Source organism: Protopterus annectens, chromosome 13.part0, assembly GCF_019279795.1.
Source record: "Protopterus annectens isolate FY-2018-M chromosome 13.part0, PAN1.0, whole genome shotgun sequence".
In the NCBI taxonomy this organism is placed as follows: Eukaryota; Metazoa; Chordata; order Ceratodontiformes; family Protopteridae; genus Protopterus; species Protopterus annectens.
This window is the reverse complement of record NC_056747.1, coordinates 89,716,345-89,729,640: the sequence shown is the minus strand read 5'-3', so window position 1 is coordinate 89,729,640 and position 13,296 is coordinate 89,716,345. Positions and strand designations below refer to the sequence as shown.

At 44.7% G+C, this 13,296-nt stretch overlaps 1 long non-coding RNA gene across 1 annotated transcript in view; it reads right to left on the bottom strand.

Annotated features, from left to right (window-relative positions):
- Nucleotides 1-8,424, bottom strand: part of LOC122788316 — a 285,749-nt gene extending 277,325 nt beyond the window's left edge. The window contains exon 1 of the long non-coding RNA XR_006362633.1: nt 8,340-8,424. This is a non-coding gene — a long non-coding RNA (uncharacterized LOC122788316). The remainder of the gene's footprint in view (nt 1-8,339) is intronic.
- Between the last annotated feature and the right edge of the window lie 4,872 nt (nt 8,425-13,296).

Genomic DNA, 13,296 nt, shown 5'->3' with positions numbered 1-13,296 from the left:
TAAACTTATTTTGAGGGGCTTATTGAAGCCCGATGACTCCCCGTCCAAGTCTGGCTCGGGGAAGTCATCTAAGCCCACCAAACCCTCGGCTCCAGTTTCTGAGTCGAGGGCTGGCGAATCTGAGATTGCTCTGACATCGGCTCCAGTCGGAGCCAATACGAGCAAGACCGTATCCGCTCCGAAACCTGTATCGGAGCCGACTTTAGCACGCAAGCGCTCTAGATCTCCCTCACTAGAGTCCGTCCGATCGGCTGTAAGATCGCCCCTCCTATCGGAGCGGAGTCATAGGACTCATTCCTCCAGGTCGTCTAGGCTTTCCGACCACGATATTGAGAGGGTGGTCAGTAGACTCATAAAATCTCAGGCACTGGCCCAAATGCTTCAAAGCCCGTCTCACCAGACTGTGGCTCTCTCAGTACCGCCTTCGATTCCTCCTCCGACTCTCCAGTTGAGTTTGGAGCCAGAGTTTGTCGGAACCGTAACCTTGCCCACGTCGGAGCCGATACTTCCACCTTCGGCTCTGGCGTCGTTGGCTCTGACCTCTTCATTGGTACCGTCCGTGTAGAGGTCCGGGCGCCGAGACTCCATTGTCAGCTCCGAGGGGGCGAGTGGCATCGGACCCTTGTCCGACCATGCTCTCCCTCTCGGAGCACCGGCTCTGGTTAGTTCGGCCCCATCATTTTCAGAGCCTTCCCTGTCGGTGCCGGGGGCGGTTCGGGTGTCTTCAGAGCCGGGACTGTCTTCGGTGCCTGATAGGGGGGCTTTCGCGGTGATGAGGAGCGTGCTGGATCCAGTGTCCGCTCCAAGGTTGGGTTCTTCAGCTCCTCCCTCTACCGTGCCTGTTGCGGTCTCTGGCCATCCTCCTGCAACTGATAGCAGAGATCCAAAGTGCAGGGTACCCACTTTGGGTGTCTCTTCCTCCTCCGAGGCCTCCCCTGAAGCTTCAGGGGAACCCCCTAGGAAAAAAAGTGCAAGAGGAAGCACTTAGACTCCCCTGAGTCTCTCACTTCGAACACCAACTTGGATGAGTCGGAGGGTTCCCCGAGATCCCCCTCTGAGGATGTCTCCTTTTCAGACATCCTAGAGATCCTGAAACAGAGGGGGAATTGGTCCACCCTTAAACCCTCCGAGGACGAATCGGTTTACCTTGACGCTTTTGGGTCTCACCCTTCCACCTCCTGGTTGTCTCCTCCTTTCGACCCACTGATGGAAGTAGTGGCCAGAAAGGCATGGGTAGCTCCTGACTCAATGGAACCTACCCCTAGGAGACCCTCTAAATTTATTTCTGCTCCGGAGGACAAACCATTTCTAACCAAAGGTGTCTTGGTAGATGCTATGGTGGTAGCAGCCGCCACTAAGAAGGAATTAGCTGATCCTTCTGTACCTGTTCATCCTCCGAACAAAGAGTCTAGGACCATGGACAGGTACAGCAAGAGGACATTTGCTTCAGCGACCTTTGCCATGCGATCGCTGAACTATTTATGTCATTTCACCTGCCTTCAGAGAGATTTGCTCAAAGAACTGGGTGAAATCATACAGGATCCTTCTGCTGCGGGGTATCAGGACAAGATTAGCTCCCAGCTGGCTACCCTGAATTCCATTGCCAACTCCTCCATGCGGCTTATCTCCTATGCAGCCGATGGAGCGAGTAGGGCTGCAGGCACAGGTGTTGCCTTGAGACGTCACGCCTGGATGCAACTGTAATTTTGCTGATCCCTTCAAGGCGTCCTTCACCAACACCCCCTTTGATGGTTCAGAGTTGTTTGGACCTCAGGTGAAGAATACCCTCACCAGGTGCGAGCAAGATGGTAAGACTCTCTCTGTCGTGGGAGTCCACTTTTCCACACCATCTAGACTTACCCTAAAGGTCAGAAGGGTGGAAAGATGTGGTTCCGCAAACCACAGGGAGTCGCTCCAGTTGCACGTGGTGAACTTTCCCCCAGAGGCAGAGGGGGGAATAATAATAGACGTCGCCCCAGGGGCAGAGGGGGTTCACAGAACCAGGGTTCCAGGGAATCCTTCCCTGACCAACCCTTTCAGCATCCCTGAGACGCTGCCTGACTGTCCACCTTCTGAGGCAGTCGGGGGAAGATTATCTCTGTACCCGGAAGCCTGGCAATTCCTTTCTCAAGACAATTGGGTACAGTTCATTATATCCAAGGGTTACAAAATCCCCTTCATCTCCCCTCCGATCCAATCGCCAAGACCCCTCCCAAACGTACCACCCGGACAAAGGGGTCAGGCACAGCTACAAATAAAAAAGCTGTTAGAAAAAAAGAGTCATCCAGGCAGTCCCGGCAGACCAGCCAGGATCCGGAATCTACTCCAGGTTCTTTTTGGTACCAAAAAAGACAGGAGACTGGAGACCCATTTTGGACATCAGCAGACTGAACATGTCTGTGCAGAAGACAAAATTTCGGATGGTAACACTGCAGTCCATTCTACCCTTTTTGGGCAGAGACAACTGGATGTGCTCGTTAGACTTTCAGGATGCGTGCTATCATATAAAGATACACAGGCGCTCCAGAAGTTTTCTCTGCTTCCGGCTAGGAGCCAGTCATTACCAATTCAGAGCCCTGCCTTTTGGTCTCACCACAGCCCCCCGGGTGTTCACCAAATTCTTGGCAGTGGTCACGGCTCACCTGAGACAAAAAGGATTCCAGGTGTTTCCATATTTAGACGACTGGCTCATTACTGCTACCACCAAACAGCATCTTATAATAGCCAGGGATTACACCATTCACATTTGCAACAAACTAGGTATTTCCATAAATTTTGCAAAATCCTCTTTGTCGCCTTGTTAATCTATAAACTTTATAGGCGCCGTACTAAACACTCAGAGAGTGACAGACATACGGTGGAATGTTCAGTTACTGTTTCAGTCCAACAGAATTCAAGTCAAGTTAGTACTGAAAACATTAGGCCTCATGGCAGCGGCGATCCTTCTCCTTCCTTTAGCTCGCTTCCACATGAGAATTCTCCAGTGGATGTTTTTTTCTCAGTGGTCCTTTCAACACCTCCCAATGACTTACAACATCTTGATAACCCCATCTTGCAAGAGACACCTCTCCTGGTGGATGGTCTCCCCTCAACTTCTTCAGAGCAGACCCTTTGTTCTCCCCCCTCCAGTTGCCACGGTGACAACGGATGCCTCCCTGATCGGGTGGGGGGGCATTATCAGGGCAGGACTGTCCAGGGCACATGGCAACAATTAGAATGCCACCTGCACATAAATGTCCTGGAGATGAGAGCAGTGCTTTTATTGTTGCAAGCCCTTCAGGACTCTCTTCCTACCGGGACTATAGCAATTCAAACAGACAATATGTCTGTAGTGTGGTACATAAACAAGCATGGCGGAACAAAGTCCTACCCCCTATGTCGAGAAGCACTCTGACTTTGGCAGTGGGTGATCTCCTCTCAATGGTTTCTGATAGCAACGCACATCCCCGGGAGGTCCAACGTCATTGCGGACAGACTGAGCAGAACAATTCTCATGCCTCACGAGTGGTCTCTAAATCTAGCGGTAGCAGAGAGAATTTTTCAGAAGTGGGGCCAGCCTTGCTGCGACCTTTTCGCAACACCTCAAAACAGCAAGTGCCTCGACTTCTTCACACTCTTCCCTCTTCCAGGCCATCCCCCCAGAGACGCTCTAGTCCACGCTTGGCCTTGGGGTCTTCTTTACGCATTCCCCCCTTCCCCCTGATTCCGCAATTAATTCAGAATGCAACCGCATTGAGATCCAAAATGATCCTCATTGCCTCTTATTGGCCTCAACAAGTATGGTTTCCGTTCCTGCACCGTCATCTACTGGAACAGCCCTGGCATCTGGAACCCCTTCCAGACCTTTTGACCCATCTAACGGGCAAGCTGCACCAGTCTCTTCGTTCCCTCAACTTCACAGCTTAGTTGCTCCACTTCCAACCATAGCCAGGTTTCCCTTTATTTCTCTTCCTGTCCGTGATATCATTCTTGCTTCCCATAAGTCCAATACTAGGAAGACTTATGCGAGCAAATGGAAGCGTTTTTCATTCTGGGCAGAAGCTAGGTCCTTGGATCCTTTTAATGCTCCAATTCATAAAATTCTAGATTTTCTGGCAGAGCTTTTTCATTCAGGATCGTCGTTGGCCACTATCAGACTACAACTGGCGGCCATTGCCAATTTTCATGTGGGGCTATCGGAAACAAATATTATGTCCCACAAACTCTGTAAAGCTTTCCTCAAGGGCATATTTTTGCTCAGACCTCCCATTAAGGATCCTCCTCCACAATGGGATTTAAATTTAGTTCTAACATCATTAATTCTCCCTCCCTTTGAACCTGCAGCTTCTTGCTCATTCAAACTTCTCTCTTGGAAAAGTCTGTTTTTGGTGGCTATAACATCTGCCAGAAGGGTATCGGAACTCCAGGCATTGTCTGTCCGTCCCCCTTATTTGGTTTTTCATAAAGACAGAGTAACTCTCAGAACGAATCCTTCCTTTCTACCGAAAGTTTCTTCTGAATCAAATCTGAACCACACTATTGACTTGCCTGTGTTCTTCCCGGATTATTCAAACAGGGCTGAACAGAAATTACATTCCTTGGATGTTCATCGCCAGCTGCAGTATTACTTAGACAGGACAAAACAATTCAGAAAGTCAGACCAGCTTTTTCTCTCTTATGCTGAAGGAAAGAAAAGACTTCCAGTATCAAAGGTAACTCTTTCCAGATGGTTGACATCCATCATTACCTTTGTCTACCAGTTGAGACACAAACAACTCCCATCTAGACCTAAAGCTCATTCAGCTAGGGCACTATCAACCTCAACAGCCTTTCAAGCCAGGTTACCATTAGATGCCATTTGTTCAGCTGCTACATGGGCTTCTCAACATACTTTTATTACCCATTATAAACTTGATATAGCCTCCAGAAATAGAGCTGACTTTGGTTCCACCGTACTCAGGAGTCTGTTCCGTTGAGCCACCCAGGACCAAGGTACTAGGGATGCTGTCCCATCCAGCAAGAATGAAGGCGAGAATGACAACGTAACATTAAGAAGTTATGTACCTACCATAACGTTCCATGTTAGTTGTCTTCTTCTCGCCTTCTTTCTTGCGACCCTCCCTCCTGCCCCCTAGCCTGGACAGACTTGAAGGTCTCCGAGTCCTTCTCTTTCATGTTATACAGTCCTTTACGGTTACCCCGTATCATTAGTGTTACCAGCAGGGAGACCGTATTTGGTAATAATAATAATAATATATGTATACTGTGTGTTAGCTGCCAACGAGATCTGGGGAGTTAGCGCATGGTATTGTGGGATATAGGGCTGCCTCGAGCCGGTAAATAATAGCTCCCGAGCTATAGTATAGGCCGAGTTGGAGCCGAGGATCGGCTCCAAACCCATCCAGCAAGAAAGAAGGCAAGAAGAAGACAACTAACATGGAACGTTATGGTAGGTACATAACTTCTTATTATACAAAGACATTATTTAAGAATGGCAAGTATTTTTTTCTTAAATAATGTCATTGTATAATAGCAATTATACAATAACTCCCTATTAATATTCGAAAACATACATGCTGATTGGCCAGCCCAACCAGCGTGCCCGTTGTAAATCCCACAATATACCAAAGGAAAAAGGTCCCGTCACCCGGACTTTTTTCCACTGGTATAAACTGCCCCAAAACCTTTTTTTTACAATTAATAAAAAAGAAAGAGCAAACGGAGCAACTGAGCCTTTCTTTTCTCCGTTGCTTCCGTTTCAAAGCACTGATGTACTGGGTATGCGTAGGAACGCAAGTCCCATATGCTTGCGCAGTACATCAAAACGAAGAAGCAGTATACCACAACTGGTGGAAGAACAGGAATCTGCCGTTATACAAAGACATTATTTAAGAAAAGTATTTTTTTTCTTAAATAATGTCATTGTATAATAGCAATAACCGACTCCATGGTTGTGGTATATTGAAGATTTACCCTTGGTTGCCTTTGTTTAATCACTCAGGCTTCGCCCTCATGATTAAACCACACCAGCCGTGGGTAAATCTTCAGTATACCACACCACGTCGTCAGTTATTGCTTAAATAATCTACCATTATTCTAATATTGAACCAATGATAAGGCACTTCTGGTGTTTTCAGAGAACACCAGGTATGGCATTTAGGAAGGCAAATTAGCTTCATGTTTATTCACTTAAGTATAATATAAACAGTACAAATAAAAAAATTCCCAGAGCTCTAGATGGGATGCCTCATCAAAGTTAAGTTGAGACTAAAGTCTGGTAAGGGTCAATGTTTCCCAATATCATCATTCATACAGAGTGAAATAATATGATGAGAATTTTTTTTTTAATTTTTCTTTTTCTTTTAAAATTATATATGACACACAAAAAAAATTCGATCTTTACAACATGACCATAGGAATATGGTCGCACATTTTTTGTCTTACTAGTGTAGATTTCTACAAACACTAGTCGTTGATTTAAATCACTTAATTCTTTTATTTTTTTAACATCCGATGTTAACAAAGATGATCATGTAACGTGCTTTGTCTGAGTATATTTTGCGTGCCCATTGAGAAAGCATTCTGCGAGTACAGTGTTAGCAAGGAAGCTTTTCTATAGGCTACTGTCATAACTGTGTGTCTTTCGGCTTACTGACATAACTTATAATGTTAAATTTAATTACTGCCTCATACCCGTTTTCTTCAACTGAAAATGTATTTTAATGAGAATGTAACACACAAAAGTGCTTTACACATCACAGCCTTGAATAAAGTGCATATATCAAGGCAACTAAGGCGTAACAGTCAGTTTATTTGTAAAATGAAGAACACTATATAAATAAATGGTACCATATTATATTTCAACAGCCCCATGAAACAAAAAGTAAGTAATATCCAGCTTTCCGCCAGTTGAACCCTCCTTCATTGTGTCGCATCTAGAAGCGGCTAAGTAACACTCCTCTCAAAGCCCTCCTCTACTGCTATTGAGGCTGTGCCATGCTTCTAGACGTTTATGTGTGTTGCTCCTCCCTTTTCTCCCTGCCTTCGCTGTGTGGGTTGTGCATCTAGAAGTTTCTTGTCACTGTATGAATTAGTACTGTTGTGTTTTTCTGCTACTGGTGTAAGTTTTTAGAAGTTTGTTTTTTTCTCAATTGACGCGATGTTCGATATTCCTAAAATTTAGTATACGCAGTCTAGTTCAGCAGGCTCACAGATATATTCGGCGAAACGCTTTTGTACAGATTATAAAGCCAATTAACAATTCAAATAAACTTGCAGTGTAACCGTTTGCTGCAGCGTTGTTCGTGCATTAATTCCAGCTGTGTTTTTTTCTGTCCGAGATTTAGTTACCCAAAAAAAAAACGAGTAAAGGGGATATTGAGTTCGTGATAATTACAAGTATAAAATGTAAAGAAGGAATGGGTCATTACACCTAAACGGAAACATTAAATATGAAAGTAAAACCATATAACACGAGGTTATGGCGCAGCCACAAAATCAAAATACACGTTTCATCAACGCTCTCAATCCCGAACAGCATAGGCACTGACGCTTTAAATTTTTGCTTGCACCCTGCTGGCGAAAAACATTGTTTGCAGTATTTTGGGGAATAATAATTCCATTCTTTTAAAAGATGCTTAAAAGCTTCAATCTTTTTAGCAGTTTCGCAGATATTTAATGAATTGTACCTTAGTACTGGATAACACTGAGTTGGATTCTTAAATGTTACTGTTATACATCTACAACTCAGAAACACTTTTAAAAACAGAACGATGAAAATTATAGAAAAATAAGCATGTTACCAGACAGAATTTAGTTATAGGGATTGCAAAATTCAACCACATTATATCATTTGCTTTGGAAAAAGAGATGGTAAGATGTGTGACCTCTTTAAATTATAATTGCCGCTAATATGTTGATCCTGTAATGTGGTTTTCTTGATACCAGACAGCTTCAAAAAAATCACAGATTGTAAGGGGAGTAGTCAGAAAATCTTGTAAAGGAAGCTGAAACTATAGACAAAAATGTCACTTGTCTGGCTTGTATAAAAGAAACGAAGTGGTGTATGGGTGGGTTCAAAAGATTTATTGTTCATAAACACATCTGCATCTGGAATATTCACATTGCTTCAAACACACTGGCATTTACATCTCCATTTATGTTTGTATTCACTCTCACTGACGTACAAAATAGCACTGATCTTGCATGTGCTCAGTAACTTATATGCACGTGCTAATCTAGCTACAGTGGCTGACTAGGTTCAATGCACACAATGATCTACAAAACCTTCAGAAACAGAACTATTCTGTGCAGGGTTAAATCAGGCCAGAAAAATAGTAACGTTCCTTCAAAATACATACAGTTGAGGTCCATGAAGTGCACCTTCCACTGTTCAGAGGCAGCCTTTACATGGTGCTTTTGCTTGAGGACGTGCACTGCACTGTGATAGGCTATCACCACTGCTGTAGTATATGCTATGTCAATCCAGAGGAGAGACATATGCTAATTAGTCACACTCTCCCCTCCCCAGAACTGCCTCCCTGAGGGCATGTATGCACCAAGCTCAGCCGTGTAGATTAGCATGGCGGCTCATTGCCTGTCGCTGTGGTCATCCATTCTGGTAGAGGTAAGTACTGGGGAGTTTAGTAGTAAGGTAGGGCTAAGAGAGATGTGTGAGTGTATGAGAGGGACTGCATGTGTGAGTGCATGTCCTCAAAACAATACCCACTTCCCGGCCCTCAACACCTTTCCCAGATTACATACCTACAAAACATTTCCATTATGCTATGAGCCTCATCCTACAATATTCTTAATTTACTGTACCTCACATCTCTGTCTTATAACTTATGTTGATAATGACCAGGATCCAACAAGCCCATAACTAACTGTTAAAAAATCCATTAACCTACCCCCACGCATACCTAAATATTAGCACACTACATCATGCTGTTTTCAGTGCCAAAACAACAAGAGCAAACTGATGCTTTCCTTACTACCCACTTCCTAGACATACTGGGAAATCACAGAATCCTGTGTCTAAAATGACTAACCCCGTGTCAACCATTTCTTCCCTGGATACAACTATATCCTCAATCCCCATCCAGTAAAAAGACCAGGAAGTGAGATAATGTTACTGCACAGATCCAACATCAGTATCTCAATAATAATACAAACCAAGCCAAAATATGATGATGACTCCAAGTGAATTCTTATTAAACTTCCATACAAATCCTCTAGATACCTGTACATTGTTGTCGTATACTTCCCACCTCCTCTTCACTTCAAACATTCCTTAATGTAATCCAAAGTATTGTATCCTCCACTTTTAGCCAACAAACACAATCATTCTTGGAAACTATTACCTCTACTTTACTGAACCCACCTCACAATATCTCTTAGAATTCCTAGATCTAAAGTCAATCCAGCTTTAAAAATTAACAACAAACCACACACCCACCTTCGTAGAGGCTCTCAATAGAAATTTACCGAAACAGCAGAGACCTCCAAGACAGAAATGCACTCGAATACCACAACACAGCACAAACCACAGGGCACATAGCTCACCTCCACAGTGTGTCCCTCAACCTAAGCCCCTAAGGCTAAACACCTTGCCCAATGCACTAATCATAGGTGACTCAACAGTGAGGCTCACTAGGTTGAATAAGGAGAAGGTAATAGTCAGTTATCAGGTGTCAGAATCCGACACATAACACACGCACTCAGGCCACTCCACAACAAGTACAAGTATGACTCTGTCATTGTCCATGTGGGTGTGAATGACCTGAGATGCACCTCCCTGGGCTACATGAAAAGAGACATGGTGGAGCTCTCGGATTATGTGGCCCAGGCAGGTATAACATTAGCCCTGAGCAGTATCCTACCATCACCCAGAATGATACTGCAGTACAAACAAAAAAAAAATGATTGACTTCAACAATTGGCTAAGTTTCTGGTGTCATTCTAAGGGGCTCCAGTATCTGCCTGCTTGGGATGATACGATTGACAGACCTCAGTGCTTTGCCAGAGATAGCCTGCATCTGCCACCCCTGAGTTTACGGGTACTGGCTAAGGTTCTTGCCACCCCTATAGTGCCTTTTTAGGTGGTGTTCCAAAGACCAAATTACCATCGTTAACAGCTATAAATAAATGCAATCTGAGGGTCATGCTGTTCAACACTATGTCTAAATCTAAAGATGCACTCGCTCGAAGCACTCCTCAAAATGGAGAACATCGACATTTGTACTGTAATGGAGACCTGGTTTAATGCAGCAGATAGCACCACTGTGCTACCAGGCTATAATGCATTCCACACCTTTCGGCCCTGAAATATGGACTGAAGCTCCAAAGGCAGTGGTGTCTCCATATTCATAAAGGATATGCACACCTCCAGACTAGTAGCCCAGCATAACACATCTGAGATACTTCAGATACAACTAACATTGGGTAAAATGGAGATCCAGGTCATAGCCTGCTATAGGTCCCCAATCATGTCTCTTGACTCTCATTCCACGTTCCTAAGCACCCTGGAATCTATCAAGGTCCAACCCAACACTCTCTGGAAAACTACTCAAGCAACAATACACTGGCCCAACACTTCCTGGAATTCATCAATTCCAATACCCTGGACCAACTCATTCTGACCCCACTAGAGGAAGCAACATTCTTGACCTGGTTATTATTAACATGGGCGACCGCTGCTCTACACCAATAGTCAATTCCTTCCTGGTCAGATCTGACCATAAACTAATTACCATGGAAATCCACATCTCACCCACACCCCCTGCAAAGGTAACTGCCTTGAAAAATTTCTCCAAAGCTGACTTTGGACTCCTAAAAACAGAGGTGGCTAACTTCATGGCTCCCATGCCAATGCATAATAGCTGCATGACTGCCGAATCATACACCAATGCACTGTACGAACATGTACATAAATGCATGGAACTAGCCATACCCAACAGAACCAAGATGCTCTCCTCCAAAAAAAAAGGAAGCCAATCTGGTGGTCCCCAGCCATTAATAAACTCTACAACAGAAGGAAGAAACTGTTGCAGAAAAAGATGAAGTCCCATGAGTGGAAAAACTCCCTTATTAGCCTCAATAAAAAGTTGAGATCCCTCATCAAATCCTCTAAAGCCAGCTATGAAGGCAGACACTAAAAACAGTCACAAGCCCTTCTATAATTATATCAAGAACCTCCATGGCAATACCCAGATTTGCTCTGAGTTACTGCACAATGGTACCTCCCATACTGAGCCAACAGATATTGCCAACATACTGGCCGACAGATTCAGTGCCAACGTTATTCCCCCCCCCCCCACAAAGACCAGTCACAATACCGGAAGAATGTCAGGCACCCAGCATTACTGCAGCACAGGTTAAAGCTGCATTGTCCAAGGCCAAGAATACAGCTTCAATGGGACCCGATAATATCCCTAGCTATGTTCTATATGAACTACAAAGCGAACTTGCACTACATCTGTGTACCCTGTTCAGTTACAGCCTCACCTCAGGCTTTGTCCCTACTGAATGGCGCACTGCTACAGTCATCCCTCTCCATAAAGGTGTAGCGAATACAGACCCTGGGAATTATCTCCCCATTAGCCTGATGAGTCTGATATGTAAAGCTATGGAGTACATCATCATGGACCTGATTAACAAAGATATAGGAAATCTCCAAACTCTGGACCCCATGCAGATTGGCTTTGTGAAAGGGAGATCATGCCTGCTCAACCTGGTTGACTTCTTTGAGTCAGTCACCAGGGTTGTGGATGAAGGTAAGGCAGTGCATACAGCCTACTTCTATCTGGCCAAGGCCTTTGATACCATTCCTCACTTGGAAATTATGGATCAACTCACTAAACTAGGCATCAACCCCTATATCACTAGGTGGGTTGCAAATTGGCTCACAGATAGAACACATAGTGTGAAAGTAGCGAACTCCAAGTCAGGCTTCCAACCAGTCATGAGTGGAGTCCCACAGGGATCGGCCCTGGGTCCTCTCCTGTTCAGCATCTACTTCTCAGAAGTCCAGGCCAACATAAAGGGACTCTGGCTGACCAAGTTCGCAAACGACTGCAAGCTGAGAGCTATTATTAACTCCCAAGTGATGCAGACATCCTACAAAAAGGCCTCACTGAGACCAATGACTGGTGTCAGAAGCATGGCCTTAAGCTTAACATCAAAAAATACGTTATCATCCCCTGTGGTAAAAACTCAGTTCCCACTAATTACCACATCGATGGGAGTCCACTGAACACTGAATGCGTTATAAGAGATCTGGGGACGCAGGTTGACAGCAACTTCTCCTTCGACCACAACATTGCCACTGTGATCAGAAAGTCCTTCCATGTGACATATCTCATTACCAAGGGTTTTGCATCCAGGAGGAAAGAGGTCATTGTCTCTCTCTCTCTCTCTCTCTCTCTCTCTCTCTCTCTCTCTCTCTCTACTCTTCCCTCATTAGACCAATCATTGAGTATAATACCCCATTTGGCATATACCTCACTAGACACCTGCAACAGCTGGAGAGGCCACAGAAGTACCTCACAAAGAGGATCCTAGGCATTAAACACATGTCCTACATGGACAGACTCAAAAAGACTCCAGCTATTCTCTGTCTCATATCACCTACTTAGAGGCAATCTTTGCTTGACTTACAAAGCTATGTCTGACCCAGCTCTGTTAGAAATGCTACATCTAAAGAAATCCCAATCCCTCCGCACCACATGCTCCAGAGACCTCAGCCTCATTACAACAATCAACAAAACATACTGGAGGGACAGGTTCCTCACCCAGAGACTGCCCATGCTCTGAAATAGACTTTCCATACATGTCAAGCAGAGCACCTCGCTGTCCCTCTTCAAGAGGAATCTTGATGAGTGGATGGGTAATAGAAAGTTCACCCCGGGGATCACTCCAGTGGCACTGCTTGATAGAGGCACTGGGAACTAATGTCGGGTGGCATGATGCCAGGGCACTTCTATGGGCTAGGCTTGTAAAGGCTCTAGGACCATTAGCCTAGTACACACCTATGAACCTATGAACAAAAAGTTGCAATCACAAAACAAACCATTACTCCCTCATTGACCTCATAATCACCTCCCATCCCTCTAACATTTCCTTCATTATGCCCACTTTACCCCCACAGTGATCATTATCCTAGAATATTCTACATTCAAAATCTGGAAGTCAAGCGCCCACCCAGACTAATGTCATTCAGGTCAAAACCTCTAAGTAATCCCTCAAGATTACTATCTCATATCTCTGTCATAGACTAGTCACTATACTTAGCCTTTCTGATGCCAGCACCTCTGAAAT